Below are 14,288 nucleotides of genomic sequence, written 5' to 3'. Positions count from 1 at the left end.
AGTAAGGGCGTGTTTCTGCATGTGCCCTGACCCTAAGCATAACCCTAAGCCTAACTCTAAGACTAACCCAAACCCGCGCCCTAACCCTAACACAAAGCCTAACCCTAGCCCGAGCACGAGCCCTCACCCAAACCCTAGCCCTAACCCTAACCCGAACCCTAACACTAAGCCTAACCCTAGCCCGAGCACTAGCCCTCACCCTAACCCTAGCCCTAACCCTAACCCGAACCCTAACCCTAGCCCAAACCCTAACCCTAACCGTGGCCCTAACCCTAACCAAAGCCCTAGCCCTAGCCCTAACCCTAACACTAACCCTAACCCTAACCCTAACCCTAGCCCAAACCCTAACCCTAACCAAAGCGCTAACCCTAGCCCTAACCCTAACACTAACCCTAACCCTAACCCTAACCCTAGCCCAAACCCTAACCCTAACACTAACCCTAACCCTAGCCCAAACCCTAACCCTAACCGTGGCCCTAACCCTAACCAAAGCCCTAACCCTAGCCCTAACCCTAACACTAACCCTAACCCTAACACTAACCCTAGCCCTAGCCCAAAACCTAACCCAAACCCTAACCAAAGCCCTAACCCTCGCCCAAACCCTAACCCTAACCCTAACCGTGGCCCTAGCCCTAACCAAAGCCCTAACCCTAGCCCTAACCCTAACACTAACCCTAACCCTAACACTAACCCTAACCCTAGCCCAAACCCTAACCCTAACCCTGACCAAAGCCCTAACCCTAGCCCTAACCCTAACACTAACCCTAACCCTAACCCTAGCCCAAACCCTAACCCTAACCCTAACCGTGGCCCTAGCCCAAACCCTAACCCTAACCCTTACCAAAGCCCTAACCCTAGCCCTAACCCTAACACTAACCCTAACCCTAACCCTAACCCTAGCCCAAACCCTAACCCTAACCGTGGCCCTAACCCTAACCCTAACCAAAGCCCTAACCCTAGCCCTCACCCTAACACTAACCCTAACCCTAACCCTAACACTAGCCCTAACCCTAACCCTAACCCTAACCGTGGCCCTAACCCTAACCATAGCCCTAACGCTAGCCCTAACCCTAACACTAAGCCTAACCCTAGCCCGAGCCCTAGCCCTAACCCTAACCCTAGCCTAACCCTAAGCCTAACCCTAAGGGAGCAATTTGAAAGTGTGGCCGGCGCGAGGGACGCCTGTGCGGGCGTGGAGAGTCGATGTGGAGTCCTTGTGAGCATGGAGTGTGTTGTAAGGGCGTGTTTCTGCCTGTGCCTTGACCCTAACACTAACCCTAACCCTAGCGCTAACCCTAACCGTAGCCGTCACCCGAACCCTAACCCGAGCCCTAGCCCTAGCCCTAACCCTAACCCTAACCCTAACGGAGCAATTTGAAAGTGTGGCCGGCGTGAGGGGCGCCTGTGCGGGCGTGGAGAGTCAATGTGGAGTGCTTGTGAGCATGGAGTGTGTAGTAAGGGCGTGTTTCTGCCTGTGCCTTGACCCTAACCCTAACCCGAACCCTAACCCTAACCGCGGGTGCGGGGGGTTGAACAAACACCGGGGAAGCCATTAACCACCAGCGGGGAGTACATTAAGCAGTTGCCCTTAGTCTCAGGAGCAGCGGGGAACAGATTATCCAACAGCCGGGAAAACATTCACCAACTTCGGGGGAAAACATGAACGAAATATCGGGAAGACATGAACCAACGGCAGGCAAAACACTGGGGAAGCCAGGAACCAACAACGGGGAGTACACTAAGCAGCTGCCCTTAGTCTCAGGAGTAGCGGGGAAGAGATTAAGCAGCAGCCGGGAAAAGATCAGCCAACCGCGGGGGAACTCATTAACCAGTGTCGTGGGAACGCATTAACCAGTTTCGTGGGAACTCATTAACCAGTTTCGGGAAAACTTCCACCAAAGGCGGGGAAAGCATCAACCAACGGCGGGGAAGCCATTGTCCAACAGGGGGGGGGGAGCACATCAAGCAGCTGCCCTTAGTCTCAGGAGCAGCGGGGAAGAGATTAAGCAGCAGCCGGGAAAAGATCAGCCAACCGCGGGGGAACTCATTAACCAGTTTCGTGGGAACTCATTAACCAGTTTCGGGAAACCGTCCACCTAAGGCGGGGAAAACATCAAACAACGGCGGGGAAGCCATTGTCCAACAGGGGGGAGCACATTAAGCAGCTGCCCTTAGTATCAGGAGCAGCGGGGATCAGATTAAGCAACAGCCGGGAAAAGATCAGGAAACCGCGGGGGAACTCATTAACCAGTTTCGTGGGAACTCATTAACCAGTTTCGGGAAAACATCAACCAAAGGCGGGGAAAGCATCAACCAACGGCGGGGAAGCCACTGTCCAACAGTGGGGAGCACATTAAGCAGCTGCCCTTAGTCTCAGGAGCAGCGGGGATCAGATTAAGCAACAGCCTGGGAAAAGATCAACCAACCGCGGGGGAACTCATTAACCAGTTTCCTGGGAACTCATTAACCAGTTTCGTGGGAACTCATTAACCAGTTTCGGGAAAACCTCCACCAAAGGCGGGGAAAGCATGAACCAACGGCGGGGAAGCCATTGTCCAACCGGGGGGAGCACATTAAGCAGCTGCCCTTAGTATCAGGAGCAGCGGGGTACAAATGAACCAGCAGCGGGGAAAACAACTTCGTGGGAACTCATTAACCAGTTTCGTGGGAACTCATTAACCAGTTTCGGGGGAACTCATTAACCAGTTTCGGGAAAACTTCCACCAAAGGCGGGGAAAGCATCAACCAACGGCCGGGAAGCCATTGTCCAACAGTGGGGAGCACATTAAGCAGCTGCCCTTAGTATCAGGAGCAGCGGGGATCAGATTAAGCAACAGCCGGGAAAAGATCAGCCAACCGCGGGGGAACTCATTAACCAGTTTCCTGGGAACTCATTAACCAGTTTCGTGGGAACTCATTAACCAGTTTCGGGAAAACCTCCACCAAAGGCGGGGAAAGCATGAACCAACGGCGGGGAAGCCATTGTCCAACCGGGGGGAGCACATTAAGCAGCTGCCCTTAGTATCAGGAGCAGCGGGGATCAGATTAAGCAACAGCCGGGAAAAGATCAGCCAACCGCGGGGGAACTCATTAACCAGTTTCCTGGGAACTCATTAACCAGTTTCGGGAAAACTTCCACCAAAGGCGGGGAAAACATGCACCAACGGCGGGGAAGCCTTTGTCCAACAGGGGGGAGCACATTAAGCAGCTGCCCTTAGTATCAGGAGCAGCGGGGTACAAATGAACCAGCAGCGGGGAAAACAACTTCGTGGGAACTCATTAACCAGTTTCGTGGGAACTCATTAACCAGTTTCGGGAAAACGTCCACCAAAGGCGGGGAAAGCATCAACCAACGGCGGGGAAGCCATTGTCCAACAGTGGGGAGCACATTAGGCAGCTGCCCTTAGTATCAGGAGCAGCGGGGATCAGATTAAGCAACAGCCGGGAAAAGAACAGCCAACCGCGGGGGAACTCATTAACCAGTTTCGTGGGAACTCATTAACCAGTTTCGTGGGAACTCATTAACCAGTTTCGGGAAAACGTCCACCAAAGGCGGGGAAAACATGCACCAACGGCGGGGAAGCCATTGTCCAACAGGGGGGAGCACATTAAGCAGCTGCCCTTAGTATCAGGAGCGGCGGGGATCAGATTAAGCAACAGCCGGGAAAAGATCAACCAACCGCGGGGGAACTCATTAACCAGTTTCGTGGGAACTCATTAACCAGTTTCCTGGGAACTCATTAACCAGTTTCGGGAAAAATTCAACCAGAGGCGGGGAAAGCATCAACCAACGGCGGGGAAGCCTTTGTCCAACAGGGGGGAGCACATTAAGCAGCTGCCCTTAGTATCAGGAGCAGCGGGGTACAAATGAACCAGCAGCGGGGAAAACAGCTTCGTGGGAACTCATTAACCAGTTTCGGGGGAACTCATTAACCAGTTTCGGGAAAACTTCCACCAAAGGCGGGGAAAGCATGAACCAACGGCGGGGAAGGCATTGTCCAACCGGGGGGAGCACATTAAGCAGCTGCCCTTAGTATCAGGAGCAGCGGGGATCAGATTAAGCAACAGCCGGGAAAAGATCAGCCAACCGCGGGGGAACTCATTAACCAGTTTCGGGGGAACTCATTAACCAGTTTCGGGAAAACGTCCACCAAAGGCGGGGAAAACATCAACCAACGGCGGGGAAGCCTTTGTCCAACAGGGGGGAGCACATTAAGCAGCTGCCCTTAGTATCAGGAGCAGCGGGGTACAAATGAACCAGCAGCGGGGAAAACAGCTTCGTGGGAACTCATTAACCAGTTTCGGGGGAACTCATTAACCAGTTTCGGGAAAACTTCCACCAAAGGCGGGGAAAGCATGAACCAACGGCGGGGAAGGCATTGTCCAACCGGGGGGAGCACATTAAGCAGCTGCCCTTAGTATCAGGAGCAGCGGGGATCAGATTAAGCAACAGCCGGGAAAAGATCAGCCAACCGCGGGGGAACTCATTAACCAGTTTCGTGGGAACTCATTAACCAGTTTCGGGAAAACTGCCACCAACGGCGGGGAAAACATGCACCAACGGCGGGGAAGCCATTGTCCAACAGGGGGGAGCACATTAAGCAGCTGCCCTTAGTATCAGGAGCAGCGGGGTACAAATGAACAAGCAGCGGGGAAAACAACTCCGTGGGAACTCATTAACCAGTTTCGTGGGAACTCATTAACCAGTTTCGGGAAAACGTCCACCAAAGGCGGGGAAAACATCAACCAGCGGCGGGGAAGCCATTGTCCAACAGGGGGGAGCGCATTAAGCAGCTGCCCTTAGTATCAGGAGCAGCGGGGTACAAATGAACCAGCAGCGGGGAAAACAACTTCGTGGGAACTCATTAACCAGTTTCGTGGGAACTCATTAACCAGTTTCGGGAAAACATCAACCAGAGGCGGGGAAAACATGCACCAACGGCGGGGAAGCCATTGTCCAACAGGGGGGAGCACATTAAGCAGCTGCCCTTAGTATCAGGAGCAGCGGGGATCAGATTAAGCAACAGCCGGGAAAAGATCAACCAACCGCGGGGGAACTCATTAAACCAGTTCCGTGGGAACGGGAACTCATTAACCAGTTTCGTGGGAACTCATTAACCAGTTTCGGGAAAACTGCCACCAACGGCGGGGAAAACATGCACCAACGGCGGGGAAGCCATTGTCCAACAGGGGGGAGCACATTAAGCAGCTGCCCTTAGTATCAGGAGCAGCGGGGTACAAATGAACAAGCAGCGGGGAAAACAACTCCGTGGGAACTCATTAACCAGTTTCGTGGGAACTCATTAACCAGTTTCGGGAAAACGTCCACCAAAGGCGGGGAAAACATGCACCAACGGCGGGGAAGCCATTGTCCAACAGGGGGGAGCACATTAAGCAGCTGCCCTTAGTATCAGGAGCAGCGGGGTACAAATGAACCAGCAGCGGGGAAAACAACTTCGTGGGAACTCATTAACCAGTTTCGGGGGAACTCATTAACCAGTTTCGGGAAAACGTCCACCAAAGGCGGGGAAAACATCAACCAACGGCGGGGAAGCCATTGTCCAACAGGGGGGAGCACATTAAGCAGCTGCCCTAAGTATCAGGAGCAGCGGGGATCAGATTAAGCAACAGCCGGGAAAAGATCAACCAACCGCGGGGGAACTCATTAACCAGTTCCGTGGGAACTCATTAACCAGTTTCGTGGGAACTCATTAACCAGTTTCGGGAAAACGTCCACCAAAGGCGGGGAAAACATCAACCAACGGCGGGGAAGCCATTGTCCAACAGTGGGGAGCACATTAAGCAGCTGCCCTTAGTGTCAGGAGCAGCGGGGATCAGATTAAGCAACAGCCGGGAAAAGATCAGGAAACCGCGGGGGAACTCATTAACCAGTTTCGTGGGAACTCATTAACCAGTTTCGGGAAAACCTCCACCAAAGGCGGGGAAAGCATGAACCAACGGCCGGGAAGCCCTTGTCCAAAAGTGGGGAGCACATTAAGTGGCTGCCCTTAGTATCAGGAGCAGCGGGGATCAGATTAAGCAACAGCCGGGAAAAGATCAGCCAACCGCGGGGGAACTCATTAACCAGTTTCGTGGGAACTCATTAACCAGTTTCGGGAATACTTCCACCAAAGGCGGGGAAAACATGAACCAACGGCGGGGAAGCCATTGTCCAACAGTGGGGAGCACATTAAGCAGCTGCCCTTAGTATCAGGAGCAGCGGGGTACAAATGAACCAGCAGCGGGGAAAACAGCTTCGTGGGAACTCATTAACCAGTTTCGTGGGAACTCATTAACCAGTTTCGTGGGAACTCATTAACCAGTTTCGGGAAAACATCCACCAAAGGCGGGGAAAGCATCAACCAACGGCGGGGAAGCCATTGTCCAGCAGTGGGGAGCACATTAAGCAGCTGCCCTTAGTATCAGGAGCAGCGGGGTACAAATGAACAAGCAGCGGGGAAAACAACTCCGTGGGAACTCATTAACCAGTTTCCTGGGAACTCATTAACCAGTTTCGGGAAACCTTCCACCAAAGGCGGGGAAAACATGCACCAACGGCGGGGAAGCCATTGTCCAACAGGGGGGAGTACATTAAGCAGCTGCCCTTAGTATCAGGAGCAGCGGGGATCAGATTAAGCAACAGCCGGGAAAAGATCAGCCAACCGCGGGGGAACTCATTAACCAGTTTCGTGGGAACTCATTAACCAGTTTCGGGAAAACATCAACCAGAGGCGGGGAAAACATGCACCAACGGCGGGGAAGCCATTGTCCAACAGGGGGGAGTACATTAAGCAGCTGCCCTTAGTATCAGGAGCAGCGGGGTACAAATGAACCAGCAGCGGGGAAAACAACTCCGTGGGAACTCATTAACCAGTTTCGTGGGAACTCATTAACCAGTTTCGGGAAACCTTCCACCAAAGGCGGGGAAAACATGCACCAACGGCGGGGAAACCATTGTCCAACAGGGGGGAGCACATTAAGCAGCTGCCCTTAGTATCAGGAGCAGCGGGGTACAAATGAACCAGCAGCGGGGACAACAACTCCGTGGGAACTCATTAACCAGTTTCGTGGGAACTCATTAACCAGTTTCGGGAAACCTTCCACCAAAGGCGGGGAAAACATGCACCAACGGCGGGGAAGCCATTGTCCAACAGGGGGGAGCACATTAAGCAGCTGCCCTTAGTATCAGGAGCAGCGGGGATCAGATTTAGCAGCAGCCGGGAAAAGATCAGGAAACCGCGGGGGAACTCATTAACCAGTTTCGTGGGAACTCATTAACCAGTTTCGGGAAAACATCAACCAGAGGCGGGGAAAGCATCAACCAACGGCGGGGAAGCCTTTGTCCAACAGGGGGGAGCACATTAAGCAGCTGCCCTTAGTATCAGGAGCAGCGGTGCACAAATGAACCAGCAGCGGGGAAAACAGCTTCGTGGGAACTCATTAACCAGTTTCGGGGGAACTCATTAACCAGTTTCGGGAAATCTTCCACCAGAGGCGGGGAAAGCATCAACCAACGGCGGGGAAGCCTTTGTCCAACAGGGGGGAGCACATTAAGCAGCTGCCCTTAGTCTCAGGAGCAGCGGGGAACAGATTAAGCAACAGCCGGGAAAAGATCAGCCAACCGCGGGGGAACTCATTAACCAGTTTCGTGGGAACTCATTAACCAGTTTCGTGGGAACTCATTAACCAGTTTCGGGAAAACGTCCACCAAAGGCGGGGAAAGCATCAGCCAACGGCGGGGAAGCCATTGTCCAACAGTGGGGAGCACATTAAGCAGCTGCCCTTAGTATCAGGAGCAGCGGGGATCAGATTAAGCAACAGCCGGGAAAAGATCAGCCAACCGCGGGGGAACTCATTAACCAGTTTCCTGGGAACTCATTAACCAGTTTCGGGAAATCCTCCACCAAAGGCGGGGAAAGCATCGACCAACGGCCGGGAAGCCTTTGTCCAACAGTGGGGAGCACATTAAGCAGCTGCCCTTAGTCTCAGGAGCAGCGGGGTACAAATGAACCAGCAGCGGGGAAAACAACTTCGTGGGAACTCATTAACCAGTTTCGTGGGAACTCATTAACCAGTTTCGGGAAAACATCCACCAGAGGCGGGGAAAGCATCAACCAACGGCGGGGAAGCCATTGTCCAACAGGGGGCAGTACATTAAGCAGCTGCCCTAAGTATCAGGAGCAGCGGGGATCAGATTAAGCAACAGCCGGGAAAAGATCAGCCAACCGCGGGGGAACTCATTAACCAGTTTCGTGGGAACTCATTAACCAGTTTCGGGGGAACTCATTAACCAGTTTCGGGAAACCTTCCACCAAAGGCGGGGAAAACATCAACCAGCGGCGGGGAAGCCATTGTCCAACAGGCGGGAGCACATTAAGCAGCTGCCCTTAGTATCAGGAGCAGCGGGGTACAAATGAACCAGCAGCGGGGAAAACAGCTTCGTGGGAACTCATTAACCAGTTTCGGGGGAACTCATTAACCAGTTTCGGGAAAACATCAACCAGAGGCGGGGAAAGCATCAACCAACGGCGGGGAAGCCTTCGTCCAACAGGGGGGAGCACATTAAGCAGCTGCCCTTAGTATCAGGAGCAGCGGGGTGCAAATGAACCAGCAGCGGGGAAAACAACTTCGTGGGAACTCATTAACCAGTTTCGTGGGAACTCATTAACCAGTTTCGTGGGAACTCATTAACCAGTTTCGGGAAAACGTCCACCAAAGGCGGGGAAAGCATCAACCAACGGCGGGGAAGCCATTGTCCAACAGACGGGAGCACATTAAGCAGCTGCCCTTAGTATCAGGAGCAGCGGGGATCAGAGTAAGCAACAGCCGGGAAAAGATCAGCCAACCGCGGGGGAACTCATTAACCAGTTTCGTGGGAACTCATTAACCAGTTTCGGGAAAACTTCCACCAAAGGCGGGGAAAACATGCACCAACGGCGGGGAAGCCATTGTCCAACAGGGGGGAGCACATTAAGCAGCTGCCCTTAGTATCAGGAGCAGCGGGGTACAAATGAACCAGCAGCGGGGAAAAAAACTTCGTGGGAACTCATTAACCAGTTTCGTGGGAACTCATTAACCAGTTTCGGGAAAACTTCCACCAAAGGCGGGGAAAACATGCACCAACGGCGGGGAAGCCATTGTCCAACAGGGGGGAGCACATTAAGCAGCTGCCCTTAGTATCAGGAGCAGCGGGGTACAAATGAACCAGCAGCGGGGAAAACAACTTCGTGGGAACTCATTAACCAGTTTCGTGGGAACTCATTAACCAGTTTCGGGAAAACGTCCACCAAAGGCGGGGAAAGCATCAACCAACGGCGGGGAAGCCATTGTCCAACAGGGGGAAGTACATTAAGCAGCTGCCCTTAGTATCAGGAGCAGCGGGGTACAAATGAACCAGCAGCGGGGAAAGCAACTTCGTGGGAACTCATTAACCAGTTTCGTGGGAACTCATTAACCAGTTTCGGGAAAACATCAACCAGAGGCGGGGAAAGCATCAACCAACGGCGGGGAAGCCATTGTCCTACAGTGGGGAGCACATTAAGCAGCTGCCCTTAGTATCAGGAGCCGCGGGGATCAGATTAAGCAACAGCCGGGAAAAGATCAGCCAACCGCGGGGGAACTCATTAACCAGTTTCGTGGGAACTCATTAACCAGTTTCTGGGGAACTCATTAACCAGTTTCGGGAAATCCTCCACCAAAGGCGGGGAAAGCATCGACCAACGGCCGGGAAGCCTTTGTCCAACAGTGGGGAGCACATTAAGCAGCTGCCCTTAGTCTCAGGAGCAGCGGGGTACAAATGAACCAGCAGCGGGGAAAACAACTTCGTGGGAACTCATTAACCAGTTTCGTGGGAACTCATTAACCAGTTTCGGGAAAACATCCACCAGAGGCGGGTAAAGCATCAACCAACGGCGGGGAAGCCATTGTCCAACAGGGGGCAGTACATTAAGCAGCTGCCCTAAGTATCAGGAGCAGCGGGGATCAGATTAAGCAACAGCCGGGAAAAGATCAACCAACCGCGGGGGAACTCATTAACCAGTTTCGTGGGAACTCATTAACCAGTTTCGGGGGAACTCATTAACCAGTTTCGGGAAAACATCAACCAGAGGCGGGGAAAGCATCAACCAACGGCGGGGAAGCCTTCGTCCAACAGGGGGGAGCACATTAAGCAGCTGCCCTTAGTATCAGGAGCAGCGGGGTGCAAATGAACCAGCAGCGGGGAAAACAACTTCGTGGGAACTCATTAACCAGTTTCGTGGGAACTCATTAACCAGTTTCGGGAAAACATCCACCAGAGGCGGGTAAAGCATCAACCAACGGCGGGGAAGCCATTGTCCAACAGGGGGCAGTACATTAAGCAGCTGCCCTTAGTATCAGGAGCTGCGGGGATCAGACTAAGCAACAGCCGGGAAAACATTAACCAACTTCGGGGGAACTCATTAACCAATTATTTGATGACCGGTAGGCGGCGCTCTATCGGCTTCGGCGACCGGCGGGTGGCGGTTCGGGGTCGTGGCGACCCGGGGCGAGGCGGCCCGGCCGTTGAAATCGCGAAAAAACGCGTTTTTAAAAAGAACCGTCGGTCCCCATCGGGATGGATTTGACCCCCTCATGCCGCCGTCGGGACCTCTTCGGCGGCATGACTACCGGAGGTGTTCCCGCCGAGGTGGACACTTGCATTTTCTGGCACGGTGGGTTGGCGGGGTACCTGCAGAATAGCAGGAAGGCGATGGCAATGACATGTGGCAACTCATTAACCAGTTTTGACTTTGCTGCATTGAAGGCGGAAAATCGAAACAGGGCCCCGCTCGAGCCCCCAGGTCTGCCGGGACCGCACCGGGCCGCCGCCCCGACGGCCGTTCGGCCAGAATGGGCTAGTATTTCTCCGGATTTTTGGCCGTTTTTCCGACTTTTTCGGACGTCGGAAAAGCGGCGGCCTGGCCACCGGCCGCGGCCGGGGGTGCCTTCCCCTCGAGCGAGGGCCCGGAATTCACCCGTTTGCAGCCCCGGAGGAGCTCCGCCGGCGGCCGGAATGGTTGAGACCATCGGCCGCGCTGAACGGAGCTCGGGTAACTCATTAACCAAACTGGACTTGGCCCCTGGCGCAGGAGGGGGGGTCCAGGTGAGGGCTGGCAGGCCGTGGCCACCCGGCAGCAGTGATGCACCCGCGATGGCGGTAGTCCTTCCGATTCGGAGGCTCCCTGGCCCCGCAGAGCAAAAATGGGAGCCGCACGGAGCTCTATGAAGTCAGATCCGGTCGGTGGTGGCGGGGCAGGGTGCACGGTTTCCCGCAGAGCTCGGCGGATCCGTCCCGCCGAGGTGGCCACTCGCATTTTCTGGCAGGGGAGTCCCGAGGCTGGTTAACCAGTTACCCCCGGAAGTGGGGATGGAGTTGAGATTGAACCGTTTTGCGGGGCCTCCGGGCCCCTTCCCCGGTAGGACTACCGGGGCACACCCCGCCGAGGTGGCCACTTGCATTTTCTGGCACGGGGGGTTGGCGGGGTACCTGCAGAATAGCAGGAAGGCGATGGCAATGACATGTGGCAACTCATTAACCAGTTTTGAGTTTGCTGCATTGAAGGAGGAAAATCGAAGCAGGGCCCCGCTCGAGCCCCCAGGTCTGCCGGGACCGCACCGGGCCCGCCGCCCCGACGGCCGTTCGGCCAGATTGGGCTAGTATTTCCCCGGATTTTCGGCCGTTTTTCCGACTTTTTCGGCCGTCGGAAAAGCGGCGGCCTGGGCACCGGCCGCGGCCGGGGGTGCCTTCCCCTCGAGCGAGGGCCCGGACCTCACCCGGTTGCAGCCCCGGGTGGGGCTCCGCCGGCGGCCGGAATGGTTGAGACCATCGGCCGCGCTGAACGGAGGTCTGGTAAATCATTAACCAAACTGGACTTAGTCTCTGGCAAGAGAGATGGTCCAGCCGACGGGCACGACCGAGGGCCCGGACCTCACCCGGCTGCAGCCCCGGGTGGGGCTCCGCCGGCGGCCGGAATGGTTGAGACCATCGGCCGCGCTGAACGGAGGTCTGGTAAATCATTAACCAAACTGGACTTAGTCTCTGGCAAGAGAGATGGTCCAGCCGACGGGCACGACCGAGGGCCCGGACCTCACCCGGCTGCAGCCCCGGGTGGGGCTCCGCCGGCGGCCGGAATGGTTGAGACCATCGGCCGCGCTGAACGGAGGTCTGGTAAATCATTAACCAAACTGGACTTAGTCTCTGGCAAGAGAGATGGTCCAGCCGACGGGCACGACCGAGGGCCCGGACCTCACCCGGTTGCAGCCCCGGGTGGAGCTCCGCCGGCGGCCGGAATGGTTGAGACCATCGGCCGCGCTGAACGGAGGTCTGGTAAATCATTAACCAAACTGGACTTAGTCTCTGGCAAGAGAGATGGTCCAGCCGACGGGCACGACCGAGGGCCCCGGACCTCACCCGGTTGCAGCCCCGGGTGGAGCTCCGCCGGCGGCCGGAATGGTTGAGCCATCGGCCGCGCTGAACGGAGCTCTGGTAAATCATTAACCAAACTGGACTTAGTCTCTGGCAAGAGAGATGGTCCAGCCGACGGGCACGACCGAGGGCCCCGGACCTCACCCGGTTGCAGCCCCGGGTGGAGCTCCGCCGGCGGCCGGAATGGTTGAGACCATCGGCCGCGCTGAACGGAGCTCTGGTAAATCATTAACCAAACTGGACTTAGTCTCTGGCAAGAGAGATGGTCCAGCCGACGGGCACGACCGAGGGCCCCGGACCTCACCCGGTTGCAGCCCCGGGTGGAGCTCCGCCGGCGGCCGGAATGGTTGAGACCATCGGCCGCGCTGAACGGAGCTCTGGTAAATCATTAACCAAACTGGACTTAGTCTCTGGCAAGAGAGATGGTCCAGCCGACGGGCACGACCGAGGGCCCCGGACCTCACCCGGTTGCAGCCCCGGGTGGAGCTCCGCCGGCGGCAGGAATGGTTGAGACCATCGGCCGCGCTGAACGGAGCTCTGGTAAATCATTAACCAAACTGGACTTAGTCTCTGGCAAGAGAGATGGTCCAGACGACGGGCACGGTGGCAGAGTTAGCCGAACTTGACTTAGCCTCTGGCCGCAGAGAGGGTCCATCAAACGGGGCACGGTGGGAGATTAAGCCGCACTAGGCTCAGGCTCTGGCCACGGGAGGGTGGCCCAGGTGTGAGCCGGCAGTAAATGGTGAACCAGTGAAAAGCCAGCACCCGAGGGTGCGGTTGTGCTGCCGACTTGGAGGCTCCCTGTGCCCGCAGAGCAAAAATGTGAGCACAGACGGAAGTCTATGAAGTCAGATCCGGTCGGCGGTCGCCAGGCTCGGTGCATGGTTTCCCGCAGAGGTTGGTGGATCCGTCCCGCCGAGGTGGGCACCTGCATTTTCTGGCACAAGTGTCCGGAGGCTGGTTAATGAGTTGCCGCCGGTAGCCCGCATGGAGTTGCGATTGACCCGTTTTGCGGGCCCCCCAGGCCTCATTCTCGGTAGGACTACCGGGCCGCACCCCGCCGAGGTGGACACCTGCATTTTCTGGCAGGGGGGGTTGGCGGGGTGCCCGGGGATTTTCGGGAACTCGTTTTTCAGAACATTTTTTGGCTAGCGGTGTCAGTTTGAAAGTACCCAGGAAAGTGCTACTTCACAAAAGGGGACTTTTTCCAAATATATAACCTCTTGAAGAGCACCTCAGTGTCGGAGGGGGCAGACACTTTACTTCATTTATGGCTAATTCCTCGGGTACGTTCTGGAAAACGGACAGAGTTGCCTGGCCGGTGGTGACTCTTTGGCAGATACATATATATATATATATATATTACGGCTTTTTCTATATATGTATCAAAGTGTGATAAACACTTGTGCAAAAAAACCAGACAACGGAATTGACGGCACTTTGTAAACGGCCTGCAAAGTACAAAGTCTGAGTTTTTTAAAAAAGTGGCACTCGGTGGTAGGGAGTGCCGGCGCTTTGAAACGGCACAGATGCCACGTTCCCTTGGGTTGCACTTCGTTCTGTGAGGCCTTAAAGTGCGTGCCCAGAAACCTCTGAATGCAAAAGGCGCGCACGCCGGTAGTGGGCTGCAACAATCAGTGCGTTTGCCTATCCATGCCTAAGCCTGGCGACCCTGCGGGCGATGATGGCATGTCTTGGGCGTTGGCCATGGACTGGGTCGGGCTTGACAGTTCGTGCTCTTCGCCTGTGACATATCCGGACTGACCGGACGCTCGTGTTCGACGCGGTAGGGCCCTTGGCGGGTTCATCGTTGATGCGCTGGTGCTTCAGGCTGAGCGGTTGT

Source organism: Mustelus asterias, unplaced genomic scaffold (assembly GCF_964213995.1).
Source record: "Mustelus asterias unplaced genomic scaffold, sMusAst1.hap1.1 HAP1_SCAFFOLD_2603, whole genome shotgun sequence".
Lineage (NCBI taxonomy): Eukaryota > Metazoa > Chordata > Chondrichthyes > Carcharhiniformes > Triakidae > Mustelus > Mustelus asterias.
This window is presented reverse-complemented; position numbering follows the sequence as displayed.